At 50.0% G+C, this 19,926-nt stretch overlaps 1 protein-coding gene across 2 annotated transcripts in view; it reads right to left on the bottom strand.

Moving 5' to 3' along the window:
• Nucleotides 1–19,926, bottom strand: part of CACNA2D2 (calcium voltage-gated channel auxiliary subunit alpha2delta 2) — a 590,375-nt gene that overhangs the window by 241,100 nt on the left and 329,349 nt on the right. The gene's annotated exons all lie outside the window — the stretch shown is intronic.

The raw sequence follows: 19,926 nt of genomic DNA, 5'->3' as shown, positions 1-19,926 counted from the left end.
TTCCCACCCAAGTCAAGTGTAGCCCAGGTTGAAGGGACTGAGAGCCATTGCCACTGAAGACTCTTCAAGGGCCACTGTTCTATTACTTGGTGGCCTCAGTTCTTACTGTACTGGGGCCTGAAAATGTATTCAATCCCCCTAAAACATCACTGCCCACAAGAGAAAATGTAGGCCAGGAGCTAAGGCGGGGATAGCTCAGTGGTTTGAGCATTTGCCTGCTTAAACGCAGGGTTGTGAGTTCAATCCTTGAGGGGGCCACTTAGGGATCTGGGGCAAAAATCTGTCTGGGGATGGGTCCTGCTTTGAGCAGGGGGTTGGACTAGATGACCTCCTGAGGTCCCTTCCATCTATGATTTCTAAGCAATGGAACAGGGGACTTCCAGGGAAAAGAAATGTCAACCTGGCGGGAAGTGCTACAGGCTAATACAGAAGGCAGCTCAGGTTCTAGGCTACTGCAGCAGGAATCCACCAACAGAGACTCCAGGGCTGCCTCTGGGTAGAGGTACTAGGCACTCCAGGGAAGCAGAGAGAGAAGCAGCTTCCAAGGTAGCACTGTTGGGGATTTCAGGGGTTTATTCAATATTCCTCAGACCGACGGACAGTTAGCAGGAAACAGATTCTTAGAGCTGGGTTGGGGAAAAGAAAGACCCCTTGTCCTTTTGCAGTTGAACTGCAATAGGAGATGAATGCTGGGCAAAAGTGTAAGTGTTACTAGACATACTACTTAAACCAGGAGCTCTTTGGGGGTGAGGACTGTCTTTGTACAGCACCTAGCACAATGGGGCCCTGGTTCATGACTGGAGCTCTTAGGTATTACCGCATGCATGCACACAAATAAATAAAGCAGCAGCAGCTGTTTGGGGCAGGGACCGAGGCTTAGCACAACAACCAGAACCAAGCCTCTGGGTACGACTGCACTATAAATGGTAAATAAAATAATACGTGTGCTTGGGCTCTCATCCATGGTGCCCAACGATGGCTTCTATGTTCTTCCATCCTCACTCTCCCAAGGAGGCTTTAAAGCCTGCTTTGGCCAACTTCTTGGGATGATCCCAAGGCTTCAGCTGTTATGAGCATGCATGTCTTCCCTTCTTTAATACACACACCCTGTCTGTACATGATGTGTAATGCCATCGGTCATAATCATAGCAGAACATTAGGGCAAAGGAAAAGGCTACAGTACAAAACAGACATGCTGTGTCAAGGTCTTTTTACTGCTCTGCACATCATGAAACTTCAATGACTCTTAGGTGAATTACATACAAGCACAGAAATGTAGGGACCTTGAGAGGTCATCAAGTCCTGCCCCTTTGCTGAGGCAGAACCTAAACCAATGGTTCTCAACCTATTGACCACTGTGGGCCGCAGATGCGGTTCTCTCTGTTATGTGGGCTGCATCCACACAATATATATACTGCCTGCATGGCCCTGAGGATGTCTCATGGGCCACAGCTGTGTGCTGATTGGGCCACAAATGGCCCCTGGGTTGAGAGCCACTGACCTAGACCATCCTTAACAGGTGTTTGTCCAACCAGTTCTTAAAAACCTCCTATGATGGGGATTCCACAACCTCTTTGGGAAGCCTGTTCCAGAGCTTAAACTACCATTATAAAGTTTTTCCTAATATCTAACCTAAATCTCCCTTGCTTGCAAATTAAGCCTATTACCTCTTGTGCTACCTTCAGCAGACATCAAGAACAACTGATCACTGTCCTCTTCATAACAGCCCCGAACATATTTGAAGACTTAGCAGCCCCGCCTCTCACCCTGAGTCTTCTTTTCTCAAAACCAAGCATGCCCATTTTTTTAAAACCTTTCCTCATAGGTCAGGCTTTCTAAACCTTTTATCATTTTTGTTACTCTCCTCTGGACTCTCTCTACTTTGTCCACATCCCCTACATAGATGGGGATTGCAGGGCTGGACCCTGAACCACTGAAGGCAGAACATGTTCAGCTCCTGTCAGGATCAGGTCCTTAGCATCCAATGCTGTGTGCTGCACCTGATCCATTCATGCACACCAATACAAAGCAATTACTGTCTTAGGGCGACTGTCACTGGAGATAAGGTTTCACAGAGACATTTCCACTCCTCACACACTCAGGCCTAGGGACTCATCTTCCTTAGTGCTAGAAGGCACCGTAACCCTAGCCTAATGCAGGGGGCATTCATTTCCATCCTCCCTCTCTCAGCCCAGGGGACTTCTTCCCTGGGTGCTGTCACTGAACCTCAGCCTGATGGGAACACCCCCTGCCATCACTGGTGAGATGTGTCCTTTCTCCCCCCTGTGCTCCCAGGGCACCGCGGCCCCAGCTTCTTCGTTTTCTCTTCCAATAATGCATTCACTTCTCTTTCCTGCCTGCATCTCTCGGCCCTAATTAGGAATGACTTCCTGACGACGCATGCACGCTGAACTCCAGCTGCCTCCACCGACGTGCCTTCAGCTTCTGCAGGGAAGCATGGCTCGGCTGAAATCCAAACCCCACAAGCTACACGAACTCCATAGTTTTGTATGCTTCTAAGGCGGACTGAGGCGCCTTGCCCTGCTGCTGATGACAGAACGTGGGGCTATTCTAGAAAAGCTCCACGGAGCTGCTGAAAGGGGGGACCAGCAGCTGTGAGATGAACAGGAAGCAATGGCTTCCTCAATGCTTCTGATCCTTGCCTCTGCTTTGGTGGGTGCTTTCTCCGTCCCAACCTGGAGGGAGGCCTTAGTGATTTAGACACTGTGTTGCCCATCCTGAAGGAAGGACTCATTGGAATGTGATTTCTCCTCTCCGGGAGGGTTGCATGGGCTCTCTCCGTGAACAGCTAAGGACCTCATACACCAGTCGCCAGGGATGTGCTTGTGGGCCCTCCCAGGGTGAGCTAGGTGCAGATGACTCTGTTGGCTCCTCCCCTTTTCCACCATGCTTCTGCAAGGATCAGAGCCAGCTGAGAAGTCTATGTTCTAAATGAGGATCGCCGAACTGCAGGATAGTCCCAAGTCCACAGCAGGGTAGCTAGGGCTGGCTTGCAATTGAATGTCCTGGTGGGTCTTCTGCCCTTGTTGCCCAGCCTTCCACAGCATTCTTTAGTCAATCACACAGGCAGAATTTTGAATATGGATCTGAATTCTGCAACTCGGGCCCCCCTCTCATACGAGATCCTACTGCAGCTCCACAGCTGTTCAATGAACTAGCTGTTGAAAGTCTATGACTTTATTATGGAGGAGGTCAGACCAAATGATCACAAATGGCTCCTTCTGGCCTTAGAATGTACAACTTTGGGTATGTCTACACCAGGGGTTCTCAAACTGGGGGTCAGGACCCCTCAGGGGGTCGTGAGGTTATTACATGGGGGGGTCACGAGCTGTCAACCTCCACCCCAAACCCTGCTTGCCTCCAGCATTTATAATGGTGTTAAATATATTAAAAGTGTTTAATTTATTAGGGGGATCGCACTCGGAGGCTTGCTGTATGAAAGGGGTTGCCAGTAAAAAAGTTTGAGACCCACTGGTCTACACTACCTGCCGGATCGGCGGGCAACCATTGATCCAGCGGGGGTCGATTTATCGCGTCTAGTCTAGAGGTGATAAATCGATCCCCGAGTGCTCTCCCATCGACTCCTGTACTCCACCGCCGCGAGAGGTGCAGGCGGAGTCAACGGGGGAGCGGCAACAGTCGACTCACCGCGGTGAAGACACCACAATAAGTTGATCTAAGTATGTCGACTTCAACTATGTTATTCACGTTGCTAAAGTTGCATAACTTAGATTGATCTCCCGCCCAGTGTAGACCAGTCCTTTATGAGCAGTGCTGGCAAAACTGGCAGTAGGGGATGGGGATATACAGAAGAATGCAGAAGGATTAATCAGTTAACTTTGTAAAGAGCTATGAAATATCAAAGATGCTCTGCACAGATCCTAATTTGATGGTCCAAGCAAAAGAGGGGTTAAGGGAGTTTAAAAGGCATCCAACTCTGCCATGGGTTTATTCACCGCAGCACAGTTTGCCAGCAACTCCAGATAAGGAGCAGCACTGAGACACTGAGCATGTGGGAAGCCCGGGAAAAAAGGAAGGAAAACTGCAGTGCTAATATCTCCTGCCCTGCAAATGGCCCCACTGAGTTTAACTGTGATCAGCAGCAAAGAAGAAGCAAAAAAGGCATAGCCTGCGATTGCTGGCTGCAAAACACAGAGAGGTTGGATGGCCCATCCGCTCCGCTGCGCCGACTCATTTGCAAGGAGCACATAAAGGAAGATTGCAAAAAAATAAAACTACCTTCTGTAATTGTTATAGGTACATTTTGCACCTGTCACTAGTCTGAGCAAAGTGGCAAACAGAGGACTGAAACCTGGTAAACAGCAATGCAGCACGCACTCCGGAATGACAGCAGCCGACGCTCCAGCTGTCCAGGAATATCTGTGCAGAGGGGGGGGAGTGAGTGCTGGGCTGACCCACCCTTCACAGAGGTCTGCTGCTGTGGTTAAGCCAGGGTCTCGGTGCTGGGAAGGCGTTTATATGTTGCATGCACAGATAATATTGCGTTTTGGATTTGCATGTTGAAACAGAAACAATCCTGCTAAGAGCATAGGCAGGAGGTGGGGTGGGGGTGTGCCCAACCTCAGGGCACTGTCCAGGAAATATGCTCCCCCAGGGAGCTCCTAGGACGCGCCCGAAAGACAGATACACCCGTAATGGGAGATGAGAACAAATCAATGAAGGAAGCACAGGAAAAACTCAGGGCAAAAGTGAGCAATTGCAAAGTGGACTAATAAACTTGATATTGGCCTGCTGGCCCAAACTGGGAGTTTATTGGGTGTGTCTTTCTATACATATCAGGTAGGAAGACGCGCATGCATGTGCACGTGCACACATACGAGAGCTCTTCCAGAGAGTTTCCACGCTACATCTCATCCCCAGAGACATTTTTTTTCTGGGAAGTTTGGTAAAGAAAGTCAGACCTGAAGGTTTAAAGTGATGTTGTTTGGAAAATGTCACTGAATGCACTTTTAAAAAATTATTCTAACTTTTTTTTTTGCTCTTCTCTCTAAACTAGCTTGGCCTAGAAACTTTGCCGAGCTTCGTATCATCTTCAAGGGCTGAGCTTCTGCAGACTTCACACCAAACGCCATGAAAACTTTTGGAGCACAGAAAGAAAAAGGGAAGTTTGCTAACAAAAAAAGCTTTAAAGCTCACATTGGAAGCCTGCAGCCTAGTAGTCTAGCTATCACCCTATTGACAAAACCACCCTTTCTTCACAAAAATTTGACACCCTTTAAAATCTAATTTACACTGCCCTTCCAAAACTTAACTGCCTGCCAGTAAAGCTTGCAAACATACCAAGGTCAACATAAAACATTGCTAGTAGTGTACAAAGTGACCTCTCTTACTCTCTAAGGGGTTCCGTTTGCAGTAATCCAATAATAGGTTATCTTTGATCTGGGCCTATATTTTTGCAAATCAAGGTCCTGATCCAATGCCCATTCAAGGTGACTGCAGTAGGCCCTGGATTGGGAATCATGGTTAAATGGGGGATGAGCCCAGGGACTAGGGAGGGGACTATGATTTTTATATTATTCTGAGATAGACACACTTGGAGATGCCTGCCCTAGCACCCAGTCACCCTGACGGAGAGTTAATGTCACCATTCATAAAGACAATGAAACCAGCAGGGCCAAGGCCTGGCCCTACTCCTCCCACACAAACAGCAAAGCATCAGCATCATCAGCCAAACCTCCCTTGCTCTGATCCCACAAAGACGTACAACCCATGAATGCCACATCCCACATGTCTCACCTGCACCGTATGCCTGCTCTGTGGGGCTTTGCCACATGCCTGGAAAGTCAGCACCTTGGGGCTATACTGATTTCCTCTGATTTCCAGCCATAACCCAAACCACCCTCCAGGTAACCTGAGCCCCCATCCCCACAGGAAGCCTCCTCCAAGTCCAATTGTGCCTGGTTCCTGGTCCCTCCTATGTTCCTAGGATTCTGCTGCCTTAGCACTCTGGATTGGGTACAACCCCTCGCAAGACACCTTCACCTTGGAAAGGAAGATGGGGACAATCTCTCCCCCCTCCTTGCCCCTCATGTTGGGGAGGGTAATGATAGGGCATCCTAAATTCATGTTACATTGTGTGAGGCTCCCACTCCCATGCTTAATACTGCCCTTCAATGAAAAGGCCCCCAATGAAAAAGCAACTCCCCACCACCACGGGTCTCTCACTCCCTTCCATGGAAGGATTGTTGGCCATCACGTCCCAGCTCGCTGTCACCAAGTGCAGATGACGGAGGCACTGATACAAGCCCCTTTCAGCTGCAAAGAAACTAATACGCCATCTGTGATGGGTCTGGGAGAGATGCACCTGGTGCCATTTCTTGGGCTGAGGCCTCCAGAACAAAACCACCTCATGGTGGCGGGCTTGGTCCAGAAAGGAAGGATGGCCCAGTAGTTTGAGCAAGGACGTCCTGGTGCCAACTGGCAGAGGGCATAAGGGAGCATGAGGTTTTACAGGGATCCCCTGGATCTGACGGTTACAAAATAATGCACCAAAGGTTGGCATGTGAGGTCTCGACCAACAGCCAACACTGCACTGGTCACCCTAGTCAGGGCGAGATGTATGTATGGAGGATATTTAAGGAGTGAAGTATCCATACTGAAAACTATGTTCTGAAGGTCTATGAGTTAAGACAGGTGAAAAACAGGATCTGTTCAGGCAGGGGGCAAGAGACGCTGACCATTGTGTATTGTGTGTCTTACAACATAAGTCTGTTTGCACATGGAGCCACCAGCTAATCAAGACCATGAAGTCAACAACTTGCAAACTCTACAGGGAGAAACATACAACAAGAGAGTCTCCTGCTAATGACTAAGATCAAAGAATTAGTCTGGTATACCAGGAGAATGCAGACACACCCGGGATCCTTTACTGAGGAGACAGATTGAGAGTGCAGCTTGTTTCATGATCACAGTCTACCTGGCTGAAAAACGCTGGTGAGCAATACTGTAACACATGACAGTACCTAGTTAAGTCAGTCTAGGCTCTAGCATGTGTGCTATGATTTTATTTTACATGTAACCATTTATTTCCATTACTTTTGCTTGCTACTTCTTGAATCTCCATTCTTTGTTAATTACACTTTGTTTTTACTATAAGTGTGTCTAGGTGCTGTGTGTTAGGCGGCGTTGTGTTCTGAGGTGTCACTGATAAGCTGGGGCGTACTGTTCCTTTGGGAACAGCGTATCTGTCAATCCTGTGAATAGCAGCAAGGGCTGGGCACCCTAGGGGGAGCTTAGAGGGCTCAGGGATGGCGCGCACATTGTGAACCTGCAGAGGGAGAGCGTAGCTGGCAGACGCTGGGAGAAAAGTGCTTCTGTTTTCTGTGGAGTCAGGGAGCTGAACCTTGGCACGCAAGGCAGTGCAGTGTCCTGAGGAAGCATCACACATGGGAGACCTGGATTCAGTTGGGCAAGTAACTTAGTTTCAGTTACCCATCAGTACAATGGGGATAACAGCACTGCCCTGCCTCTCAAGGGTGTGTGAGGATAAATAAAGTCAAGCCCATGAAGCGCTTTGAGATCTACTGATGCAAAGCGCTACACAAGAGCTAGCTGTTATTATTGCAGTGCAGACAAACATTAGACACACGGGCAAACCAAGGCAGCAGCTAGAGTGACTCAGCCGCAGGACCCAGCCTCCATTTCTAACATGGCTCCCCATGGCATGACAATCCAGCCACGCACATGGACTTTGGACCACTTCTCCTTGAGCGAGGGGTTAATCTCCTAGGCAGGGGGTTAGGGGAATGGGTGATGGGACACGTGGGCAGGCGGGAATAGGCAGCTAGTGTGACTATTTTGTTGTGGGTAAGATCAACCTGCATCAGCAAAGAGACTCAAGGAACCCCATACATAGTTGGGCCAGAGCCTCAGTTTGCGTAAGCCATTGTAGTTCTATTGACATCCCTTTACGTCAGAATACAAATGTTTCAGTGGCTCCTAGTGCTCAGCCCTCATGTGATCTCCTCTGAAGTCCCCAGAGCAGTTCCCCCTCCTGGCCATTCTGGCTGCGGAGACCCGTGGTTGAGGAACAGCACAGGAGCACATTATGAAAGCAGCAGAACCCAGCAGTGCGAGGACAGGGGCAGGGAGAGGATCCCCTGGGGTTGTCGTCCTGTTGGGTGGATCCAAAGCCAGGATGGAGGGCGTGACGATGCCTGAAGGTCACTCCAAAAGACACTGCTGCAATCAAGCCCTTTGGAAAAAAAAAGTGCTGGCATGTGGTTTAATATAAAAAAAACCCTAGAAAAAAGAAACTTTCCATGCAGGGATCACGGTTCTGACTGATTGCCCAGCTGATGATTGCTGGAAACAGCCTACCAACCGCTTTCACTCCTGCTCTTGTTTCATTTTCCCCTGAACCTCCATAGCAACCCATCTGCAGTGAGTGACTCTAATGTTTAATGGTCCTGCCATTAGCACTAATGCATTCCAAACACTCAGCATCTGCCGTCGTGCATTCAGATGGAAACACAAAAATAACCACACTTGGCGCAATCTGTCATAAACTCCAGCTTGAGGTTACAAAATGACACACTGGGAAAGGGGAGAGCGGTGTGGCAAAAATTAACAAGTCACTTGGTAAAACAAGTAAAGGAGGAAAAGCCGCAGTGTAACTATCAAGCAAGGGAAAGGGGAAGGGTGGATAAGCCTCACGCAGAGCTGCCCAGAGACACGGCAGCAAGAGGTCGCTCTCCAAGGGACTGATTTAATTGTTCGCGGTGCACACCAGCTAAACGTAAACAAACCTAGGATACAAATTGGGGCAATAAAACCCTTCCTTCTCTCCAGTGGCATTATTTGAAGATAAGCACTTGTGGCACAGGCAGGTACTGATGGAGAAGAAGAGAAATTTTATAGCCTGAGACAGGGTGGCATTCATTGTGAATTACCTTTCAGTGCCTCTCCAGATGCTCTAAACTGCCTCCTCCAAGTCTGTGGACTGATTCCATGCTGCAGTTAAATCAGTGGGATTTTCCCTCCAGAGGAGGATTCGGTCACTGTATTATATATTTTTTAAAGCAGGAGTGATGGTGTGATAAATGAAAGGGGGGCGGAGGTGTAGCTCCTTTTTATGGACACAGCCAGCCAGTTAGCTAGAAAATCCCTCTTAGTAGCTGTTCTCTACTTGCTTTACCTGTAAATGCTTAAAAAAGCCCATAGGTAAAAGGAAGTGAGTGGACACCTGGCCAAAAGAGCCAATGGGAAGGCTAGAACTTTTTGAAATTGAAACAAGACTCCCCTTTTGTCTGTCTGTCTGTTGTTCTCGGGGAGAGGCAGACAGGGCTGGAACTATCTGTAAGAAGTTTGGGGCCAGGTATGAAAAATAATCAGTATCATACCTACAAACTACTCATTTGAAACCCCAGATATGTAAGTAGATCAGGAAATGTCTAGGAAGACGCAGTCAGGTTTATCTACTTTTATTTCTTTATGGCTTGTGGACTCCTCTGTGCTAACCCCAAATGCTTTTGTTTTGCTTGTAACCTTTAAGCTGGATCTCAAGAAAGTTATTCTTGATGCTTAATCCTTGTAAGTGGTTTTTTTTTTAAATCTAGCAATAGCCTGAGTTTCCGGATGTATTTTCTTTCTTTTTGTTTTTAATAAAATTTACTTTTTTTAAGAACAGGATTGGATTTTTGTGTCCTAAGAGGTTTGTGCACATGTTGTTTAATGAGCTGGTGGCAACAGCTGATTTCCTTTGTTTTTCCTTTCTCAGCTCTTCCCGTGTGTGTGTGTGTGTGTGTGTGTGTGTGTGTGTGTGTGAGAGAGAGAGAGAGGGCTTGAGGTTACCCCACAGGAAGGAATTCCCAAGTGCACCTTCCTGGGTTCTCAAAGGGGTTTTGCACTTGGGTGGTGGCAGCATCTACCCATCCAAGGTCAGAGAAAAGCTGTAACCTTGGAAGTTTAATACAAGCCTGAAGTGGTCAGTATTAATTTTTAGAATCCTTGCGGGCCCTCACCACCTGCACTTGAAGTGCCAGAGTGGGGAATCAGCCTTGACAGATGGACTGTATACAACACAGAACACAAACATGCAGAAGCAGTTAGGAGCTTAGAACGTGTGTCTCCACAATCTTCTGAGTGGGCAGTGCCAGTGTCCGAAGAAAGTTAACCAGTCCTTGACCCCTCGGTTGCATCAGTCCACCACCCTAATGAAACATTGTGAAGTCCAACGAACCGAGGCATCTCCTCAGTAATCGCCGGAGAACAAAAGACCACCCAAAGGTGCAGAGAGCACATATGTGTAACCTGGGCGGGAGGATATTTCTACCTGGAAAACCTCTGATTTAATTGTTTTTAAGCTTTTCAAAGGAAAAAAAGAAAAGTAGAGGAGAGTTCATTTTGAACCCAAACTAGCACAAGCTGTTGGTGTGCAAACTTTCTCTCTGGAGCCCTCCTCATCCACTAGCCCAACTATTCCGTTTCTGAATGCCACATACACAGCTCTGCCCATGCACCACAATCCTGATTGACTGCCTTCCCTGTACCCCAATCGTCTCCCCATCAGCCAAGATCTGCCTATACACCATTGTCCTGACCTGCACCCCCCTGCTATTCCCGACCGAGACTCTGTCCATGCACAGCTCTGTCAATTTCCCTCCATCCTGAGTGGCAGTACTCGGTGCCCTTCTGCTCCATTGTGAGCATAGACTGCTGAATATGGTAGTTGGTCCTGCTGTAACACCGCAGACATCAGCGCAGTTGTACCCTTATACCACAGCTGAGCTTGCCCCCGTCTTAAAGAACCACACCAGCCTTGGAAAAGTCAATAACTTGTGTACCTCCCACTTGTGCTCCTCTGTGCAGCAACACAAAAGACTTCCCACTAACTCCCAGGCAGCAAGGTGACAATGGGGCTCTGCTGGTGCAGTCTAACCCAAATGGAAAGTCTCCATTTCCATCAAAGGTGTCTGGTATATGGAGAGCATAAGGTTATACAGTTAAACAACACAAACTCAGCAAGTACCAGAGTTAAAATAGGGCACACATCCCCTTAACTCTGCCCCCTTGTGCATGTATTTTGTAATGATCTGATCGCATGACCATGCTCTCTGTCATATAATACAAAATATCTTACTATTTTCACACACACACACACACACACACACACACACACACACACACACACACACACTCTGACACGGAAGGAGCCTTTATGCTGGAGCTAGAACACAAGCAATGAACTGGGACAGAGCAGATCTTGGCTCCTAGAGCCATCTCTGTGGAACACAAATTAACCGATCATCCCCACTAACAGATGTTTACTCCTTCACATTATACATATGCAGAAAATGAGATTAAAACCTGGCCAGAAATGCTAGGACATGCCATTTATTTAATCGTTCCTTTCTTTCCTAGGCTTTTAATAAACACACAGTCGTCACTGATGCAGTAGATACATTGCACGCTCTCACTTTGGTGGGCTGCACGAGGAGTGATTCTGCCTGCAGTGCATGGGGTGTGCTGTGAAGAGCAGGGACAGCTACTCAATCATCTCACCTATCCAAGAGAACAGCACTGGGCTGGCCTGATAAAGCAGCTGTGTGTTCTGGAGCAGTTCGCCAGTGCACATCGGTTCTGGGTGGCTCATTCCTAATTACCTGCATTTTGATTAAGTTGCAAACGGTACTGTTAAAAAAGGTTTTCCTAAGGAAGTGGATTTCAGAAGCACTTGTCGCACACATGGCAAAATAAACCAATGGCCCACTCACACCCCAGCCAGTTTTGTTTTGTGTATATTGAGGTCGTTGTCCACCTCTGGGTCACTGGTTCGAATCTGGCTCAAGATGGTACGGACATTAGTCACTCCCATCTGCAGGCTGTGTGACATGATGGAGGATGGCATTTGCAAGACCAGTATCCACAAACGTTACCCATCACATTTGTTGCTGACCAGCCCCCTTGTTGGGAGCAGAAGCACCAAGAGTTGAATGGAGCTGCGGGAACTCAACTTCCCTCTTGCGTGAGATGGCCCCTGAAGCTCTGAATCAAGGCACCGTGGTGGGACAGGGTACAGGAAAGCTTGCTGTGCTGGACACTCCTACGGGGCCTGTTCTGGGGATGGGGCTTCAGCCTCCAGGGCTGCTCATCTGGCACTGAATCCAATCAAGTGACAGAGCAACATGTTACTCCTAGAATGGGACTCTGCGCCCACATGGCGATCGACATTTGATAGCCACGCTGTCTGGGAGCACTGCGGATGTGCCATGGAGGGAGGGGCTCTCTCAATGGTCTCCAGGGTGGATGAGAGCAGCTAGAGGACATAGTCTTTGTAATGCAGGATCTATGTGCGGGGGATCCCAGCGATCCCCACCAAAGGAAGTTAATGAATGCCATTACTGCAGGTACCAGTGTGCAGCACATTTAGGGACTGCTCCTGCCCCTACCACTGGGCTCTTTAGGAACCAGCAAGCTCAGTCTGCGTCCCAGAGGAGCTTGGAGTCTGCCACTCCACGATCTACATTCTGCCATCACTCAGTACAAACTGGCTCGTGAGGCTGCACTGCAAGCCAAGAGGTCAGAGACCAGGCTGCCACCAGAGTTCCTGAGGACAGGAGCAAAGCACTGATAAAAGCATTCGCAGCTCAGAAGAATAATGACCCGACAGGAGAAACAAGAGGAAACATGTCTCTTCCTATCCGACACTACAAACAATATTGATTTTGAGTTGAGGCATCTCTGTTCTTCCTCCTGGGGAAGAAGCTTTAAGAATGGTGGCCTAAAATTAAACCCCTTCCTGCACCAAGGAGAGCACGGCTGCTATCCGCCAAAGGGAGCGAACGTTCATCCAACTCAGCATGCAACCTCCATGGCAGCTGCCATTGAGCAAGTGTCTTGGTAGTGGGTGAAATGGGGCCTGATTCGCATTAGAGCTACCCATAGCCAGCCACAACCCCTCCACTCCAACTAGTTATACCTATCTATCAATATCTATACTCACAAAGAGCATTGTAGCTGGCTATAGTCATGTATACAATCACACACATTTGGCAGAGTCCGGAGCACTGAGAGGTGCCGTCTTTTCTCCCCATGGATTGGAGGAGGCCTGTAGAGGGGAGGAAAGGACACTGGAGCCATCCTAAATCTACTGCAAAAGCACTGGCCCCCCTGGGTGCTGACAGCAAGTCTGCTTATTGGTCCCATAGATTCATAGACGCCAAGATCAGAAGGGTCCATTGCGATCGCCTAGTCTGACCTCCTGGATGAGGCAGGCCAGAGACCTGCCCTGAACTCATTCCTGTCTGAAGTAGAGCAGATCATCTAGAACGGGGTGGGCAAATTTTTTGTCCCGAGGGCCACATGTCGGTATGGAAATTGTATGGTGGGGCATGAATGCTCACAAAATTGGGGGTTGGGTTGCGGGAGGGCTCCAGCTGGGGGTGTGGGCTCGGGGGTGGGGCTGGGGATGAGGGGTTGGGGGTTCAGGAGGGTGCTCCAGGCTGGGACTGAGGGGTTCAGACAGCAGGAGGGGGATCAGGGCTGGGGCAGGGGGTGGGGTCGTGGGAAGAGGTCAGGGGGGCAGGCTCTGGGCGGCACTTACCTCAAGCAGCTCCCAGAAACAGCAGCATGTCCCCCCTTCCGGCTCCTACTCGGAGGTGCAGCCAGGCGGCTCTGTCCACAGGTGCCACCCCTGCAGCTCCCATTGGCTGTGGTTCCCGGCCAGTGGGAGCTTCAGGAGTGGCACTTGGGGAGGGGGCAGCGTGCGGAGGCCCCTGGCTGCCCCTATGCGTAGGAGCAGTAGGGGGGACATGCTGCTGCTTCTGGGAGCCATGCAGAGTGGGGCAAGACCCCGACCCTGCTCCCCGGCTGGAGTGCCAGAGCAGGACAAGCCCCAGACCCCATTTCCCGATAGGAGCTCGAGGGCCGGATTAAAATGTCTGGAGGGCCGGATGTGGCCCCCAGGCTGTAGTTTGCCCATCCCTGGTCTAGAAACACATCCAATCTCCCAGGATGGAGAATCTGCCATTCAACCCCTTTCCAATGCCAGTCTGATGTGCTCCAGAATGACTGGGAGAGGGGGGCAGGTCTCAGCCCTGGGATCCAGATTTCCCGTTCCGGTTCTCAGGGAAGGGCCCTCTCTCAGACTGTGATTGCAGCCCCTGTGGAGGCAGCCCCACCTCCTTCAGGGAGAGGTAGCGCTGGCCCCCAGGACGTGGCTGGTAGACAGCGGATGCAGCACTAGCAGTAAGAAAATTTCACAATCACGGAAGCTAGTTAAAGATGGAGGCAGGAGGTGATGGGAAGGGGGGGGTAATGGAGGAAGTAAGAGGGAGACAGGACACTGAAGAAGAGAAAGGAGCAGAGGGAACTGGGGAAAGCATTAGCCCTGACAGATGGGAACTGAGCCTCAGCGGCCCAATCCCCCTTCCCTCCAGCCCCAAGGAAGCCTCTCAGTTTTGGGGTTCCACAGATTTAAGAGAGTCCTGGCTGGGAGCAGCTGCCGTGTGCTGCCTTGTGCTCTAGAAACACGGGCTGACCTTGTGCCTGTTAATCTCCCCAGATCCCCCATCCCTGAAAAGGGGGAGGCAGAGGCCATGTATGGGCTGGCAGGTAGGGGATGGAGGGCATAGGAAGCAGTGCAGAGGGGCCTGTGCTCCCTGAGAATTCCCAACCCACTGGAGATGTCCTTGGACTTCCCCCATAGCTCCTGTGCTGTCTGCCACACCCCCTGCTCACGCCCAGGGTCAGCGAACCCCACCCCTCATCCTCCAGCAGACGACTCACAAACTCTCTGGGGGCAAACTCACATGTCTTAGCCTTCCCCAAGCTCCTCTTTCTGTGCCAAGTTAGACACGGTGCTCTCCCCTCCATAGCTACTCCCGGAGTCCCGACACCATCCCACTGCGTCTCTCGGCCAGGAGCTCCCATCCCCACGCACCAGAGACTCTCTTATAGATCCTGCCAAGGGAGAGGAGTGGGGGGGGGGGGGAGAGAGCCCCTTCCCTCCCCAGTGGCTGAGAAGGACTGAGTGCAGAGAAGTATGAGCTGAGTACATGAGGCTGAGAGCCTGGAGGTTACTTTGCTCACCTCCCTTTCAGCTCCTCAGGAGGAGCAGCAGCCTGGTCGCCTGGACACCTTAAAGTGCCTCCATCGTGTGCTGGGAGCCAGAGAAGACAGGTTGGCCTCAGAGCCATGAGTCTCTCAGGTACCTGAGCTGGCCTAGATGGCTCTTGGGGACCAGGGTGTGCTGGGCCAGGAGCAAGCTCAGCCACAGGGACAGGGAGATACCCCCTCCAGCCTGCAGTCAGACAGGCATCAGTGGGCTGTCTGGAGCATGGCAGAAAGAGGCACTAGAGACCCAATAGAGTTGGGGAGGAGTGGACAATGAAGACCCCCTCCATATGAAGATATTCAAAGAAAACACAATGCACATAGGATTGCCTGTTGAAAGGCATGTCCTGCGGTGCAGGACAGATACGGCAGAAACAATGCACTGTAGTGGGGATTTCAATCCATTGCTCAGCAGGACACCTCTTAAACTAAGTCCGAGTGACAGCTTTTGTATTCCCCCTTCCCCTCCCCACCAATTGCTGCTGATTATGTCTGCCCCTGCCTGAGAGATTAGACTGAGTCTCAGAGATCTGGCCTGACTCCAGAGCAAAACTGCTCTGTGTCTCAGGGGTGTTCAGGTGCAGGTTTCCGGTTCGGTCTACTCATCTCCAGTCTCCACAGAGACATGGTCCTGACAGGTAAGCGCATGGCTCCTCTGCTGGATTCAGGGGGTGGCCTCACAATCCTGCATCTATGGCATCACCCGTCTGAAATGACTGTGATGCAATGCACATTAAGTGATGGCATCAGAGAATGAAGCAGGCAGCAGGAGGTGAAGCGCTGTGCTTGGATGCAGGTATCTCAGCCATCTGCAGTGAGAATAGGAGTGGGACTGATAGAAAGACACAGGGCAATTTAATGGGGAACCAGAGAATTACATATGCCGTTGTGAAGTTGGGGTGTCTGGGCTCTTTAAAAGCCTCAGCAAGCTGGTTTTACTGGGCCAGTGACTATGCCAAGCACCTGCCTGTGAAGCTGACAGCTGTGTGCCCTTCCCATGACAGTATGTGCTGACTCAGTGCCATGGCACCTGAAGCTTTGTTACATCATTGCTGCCAAGCAGAGCCAGTCTCAGACATACCCCAATCCGGGGACAGATCAAGGTGGAAGGGGCAACCCCCAGTGAATCAGGGCTCATTTGCTTCCCATGACAAGTTTGCTGCTCACTGCTATGCCTGCTGATTTGAGTCAGCCACTGCCTGCTGGCACTGCCTAAGAAGTGGTTCTGTTTCGCAGCACAAAACACCACCGCGGCTGGCCTCAGGGCTTCCAGCTCTCGCGCTCCAGTGACGTTAATGAAGGGAGCGGAGCTGCTCCTGTGGGAGCTGGAGCTCAGAGCAAGGCAATTCGGAGTCCTTGTTGGAGTGACCTTGGATCTCTGTGATGGTGCCTGCCTTCCAAAGAGACAAGGCAAGAACACGTGTCTATTGGCATATCCCCTGTGGATTGAAAAGGTGACATCCTGACACTTTTGGTTGTTTATGGCAGAGACTAGAGAGTAGCTAAAAGCAGCCTCACTTGCATCTCCAGCTCAAGTGGAGGGCACTGTCTAAGCTTGCTCAGAGCACATGAAGCTCTAGGCACTCTTTGTACCCAGTACATCCTAATTAGTCAACGGCAGCTGCCCCTGTATGTTCCTTGCAGCTCAATGAGATGCCAAAGCCACTACAGAAGGAGAATGCTGTGGCCTCTGCATCACAGGGGCTACTAGTCCAGCTGCAAACCTGAAAATAAGAGTCCAGCAGGAGTGCAAATATCATCTGGTTTGCTGCTGGATCCTGGGAACGTTAACCCCTGGGAGGCTGCAGGCATGCCACAGACACTCTGCTACAAGCCTGGGGAAAAAAGTCCAGGGTGTCCAGATGGGGACAGATGTGCACAATACCTTACAGCATTTCCCCCTGGGCTTTAAGGAAAACAGAAGGGAATAGTATTTCAAGCAGGTTTGCTGAGCGTCTCACAGAACAGGATAAGTATGAAACTGGAAAGGACAAAGCCAGCTAGCAAAGGGAAGGGGGGTATTACCCATTTGGGGCAAACCTTGCTTTATGAAGAGTGCCAACTTGGGTATCTCTGTAAGACAACATCTGATGTGTATTTCTCATTTCTGAATCACTACATGCTGCTTCCTAAACGGAAATGGGACAGGAATAAACTCCACCTGTCCCTACAGTACCTGCTATACAGCTGCCTACAGCTCTCTGTTGTAACAGCCCTGAAACCCAGCAGTTGGAGTTCCCCATTAGCAGGTCAGTGTGTGTTTGTGGGAGCACCAGTGGCTGACCAGTTCTGCTCATGGAAGCCAAGGGAGGGCTCACACCTCCCTTCTGTGCGCTGCTCCTCTGAGCTGTTCTGCTGATCATTGGCCTGAGGTTGTGTTTTGTGACGCTGGTGTCCTGAGTTTTGTTGGATGTGATGCAGCCAAACACGAGAGCATCCTCCCAGCTGCCTGCTCTAGAACCAGCCTTCTCCTTGAATAACCTCAGCCCTGAGAGTCGGCTACTGTAGGCAGCAAGATCTCACCCATGAGGCAGTTGTGTGTTCTCTGGAATGGCTTCAGAGGGGCCAGGTGCATGTCTCTGCCTGCTGCAGAGCTTCACTCCAATGTATTGTCCATCTTGGCTACGGAGACAGGGCTGAAGGAAAAATTAGAGCCATATAGCCCATGAAGTTTGAGAGTGGAAACTGAGCACAAGAGAACCTTCAAACCACAAGTAATGCATACGAGGAATTAAAGACTCTGCCCCCCCAACCCCCAGTTTATTTAATCTAGAATGGCCTGCTCTCTAGGAGACAGCGGCCTCCAAACAACCACATAAACCCAGAAACAGCTGCGCATTAGGCACTGACCAGGGAACTATCTGGGGATGAGATGACAGGATTACTGTTAAGATTGGCTTCTTGGGATAGAAGGGGTATCAGATTCCTGGAGCGATGGGCCCAGCCTACAGAGTTCAGATCCAGATCTTCCACCCAAAGGGTGTTCAGAGCTGGGATTTTGGTTCAGACCATACTCCAGATCCCAGACCCTTCCCCTACTGTCAGGAAGTCACTGGGATCTAACACTGTAGAGAATAAACATCTTGTACATGATGTGCATCTCCAGATCTTCCTCTGCCAGGCAGCTGCAGCTGACAACGTCCCCGATACTCTAGCTCGGCATTTCCTGAATGTCTGATGAGAGACAACTCCTGGTGCTATGAGAACCTGAGCAGTACAGTGTAGGAGGATCATGGGAAGCAAGCAAATGAGGACAGACTGAGAGAGGCAGTAGCTGTAGCCGCACAGATAGCAGTTTCCATCATGAGTTGGTCAAGTGGCAAACTGAACGCAGTTGGCTCCTCCCTCCTGCTTCATTCTTCTATTGCCTGGGCCAAATTCTGCTCCTCAGAGGTCAACGTATGGACCAGGAAGGGGGTATCTAAGGGTACGTCTTCACTACCCGCCGTATAGGTGGGTAGCAATTGATTTATCCGGGATCGATATATCGCGCCTCATTAAGACGCGATATATCAATCCCCGAACACGCTCACCATCGACTCCGACATCCACCAGAGTGAGCGGCGGTGGCGCAGTCGACGGGGGAGCCGCGGCCATCGATCCCGCACTGTCTGGACCCCAGGTAATTCGATCCAAGATACTTCGACTTCAGCTACGCTATTCGCGTAGCTGAAGTTGCGTATCTTGAATCGATCCCCCCCCAGTGTAGACCAGCCCTAAGAGCTAGATTTGGCCTCAGGTCTTACTCTCATCTACCCCACATCTTTTCAGTTCCTTCCTTATTTCTGTCTCCAGGCCCAGTCTTCACAATGGAGGTTTTGTCATGCCACAAAACACCTCCTCTGCACACACACCCATTCCACATCCCTCTTTGCAAACAGTACTCTGGCCACTTCCTCTTGCAAACAGCACACACTAGATCTCCACAACACATACGTGCTGTGCTATGAGAGACTTTAGCAATGCTCAAAGAGGTCAACCTCTGTTCCTTAGAAATAGAGATGGCCAGTTCATTCCATCGAGATAATACTAACACCTCCAAGGTCTTCTCTTGTGCTTTTCATGCACAGATCTCAAAGTGCTCCCAAAGGAGGAGATCCTTATCCCCATTTTACAGATGGCGAGAGTTTGGCCACATCTGGCTGCATAGGCTGATAGGCATAAAAACACAGAGGGGACAGGAACCTGCTGGAGACACAGGCTGGGCCAATATCTTTTTGACAGTGCAAGAGGTGGTTTCTCTGGGGTGGTGGTCTCATGTTAGCCTGGGGTTACTCATGGAGTAAGGTACTCCTCAAAGTGAGGAATGGTCACAAAATCTGGGGGTTGGTCTCTCAGAGGTTTTTTTTTTTTCCAGACTCCATTTGCACTGAAAGGAAAACAACCATTTCTTCCTTTTGTATTATTGTTATAATTTGAGAGCATTTCCAGGCAGAATCATTCAGATTCCTGCTGCGCTTTATCACTGCCATAATTACAAAGTCAAATGCAATCATTAAAACAACATTTTCCCTGCACCAGCCTCAATTACTCCTTCCCCCAGAACCAACCCCAAATCGGAAATACTGTCAGGCAATAGAAAAATGGCACACAAGTGTGTGTGTGCGCATCTGTTGTCATTTAACACAAGACCCCCTACTGCACCGAGCATGCCCCTCCAAATAGGGTCCCTGATGACCATGCAGATGACTCGTCTACTGAGATGGCGAAGATGTAAATTCTCTAGGGAGCTCTCCACAGGAACTCAATACCAAAGTGTTTAACCATTAGCTTGACCTTCACCTTCTGTCTTCTGACTGCTCTTATTACCTGCATGCACAGACAGAAGCA

This window comes from Chrysemys picta, chromosome 7, assembly GCF_011386835.1.
Source record: "Chrysemys picta bellii isolate R12L10 chromosome 7, ASM1138683v2, whole genome shotgun sequence".
Taxonomy (NCBI): domain Eukaryota; kingdom Metazoa; phylum Chordata; order Testudines; family Emydidae; genus Chrysemys; species Chrysemys picta.
This window is presented reverse-complemented; position numbering and strand designations above follow the sequence as displayed.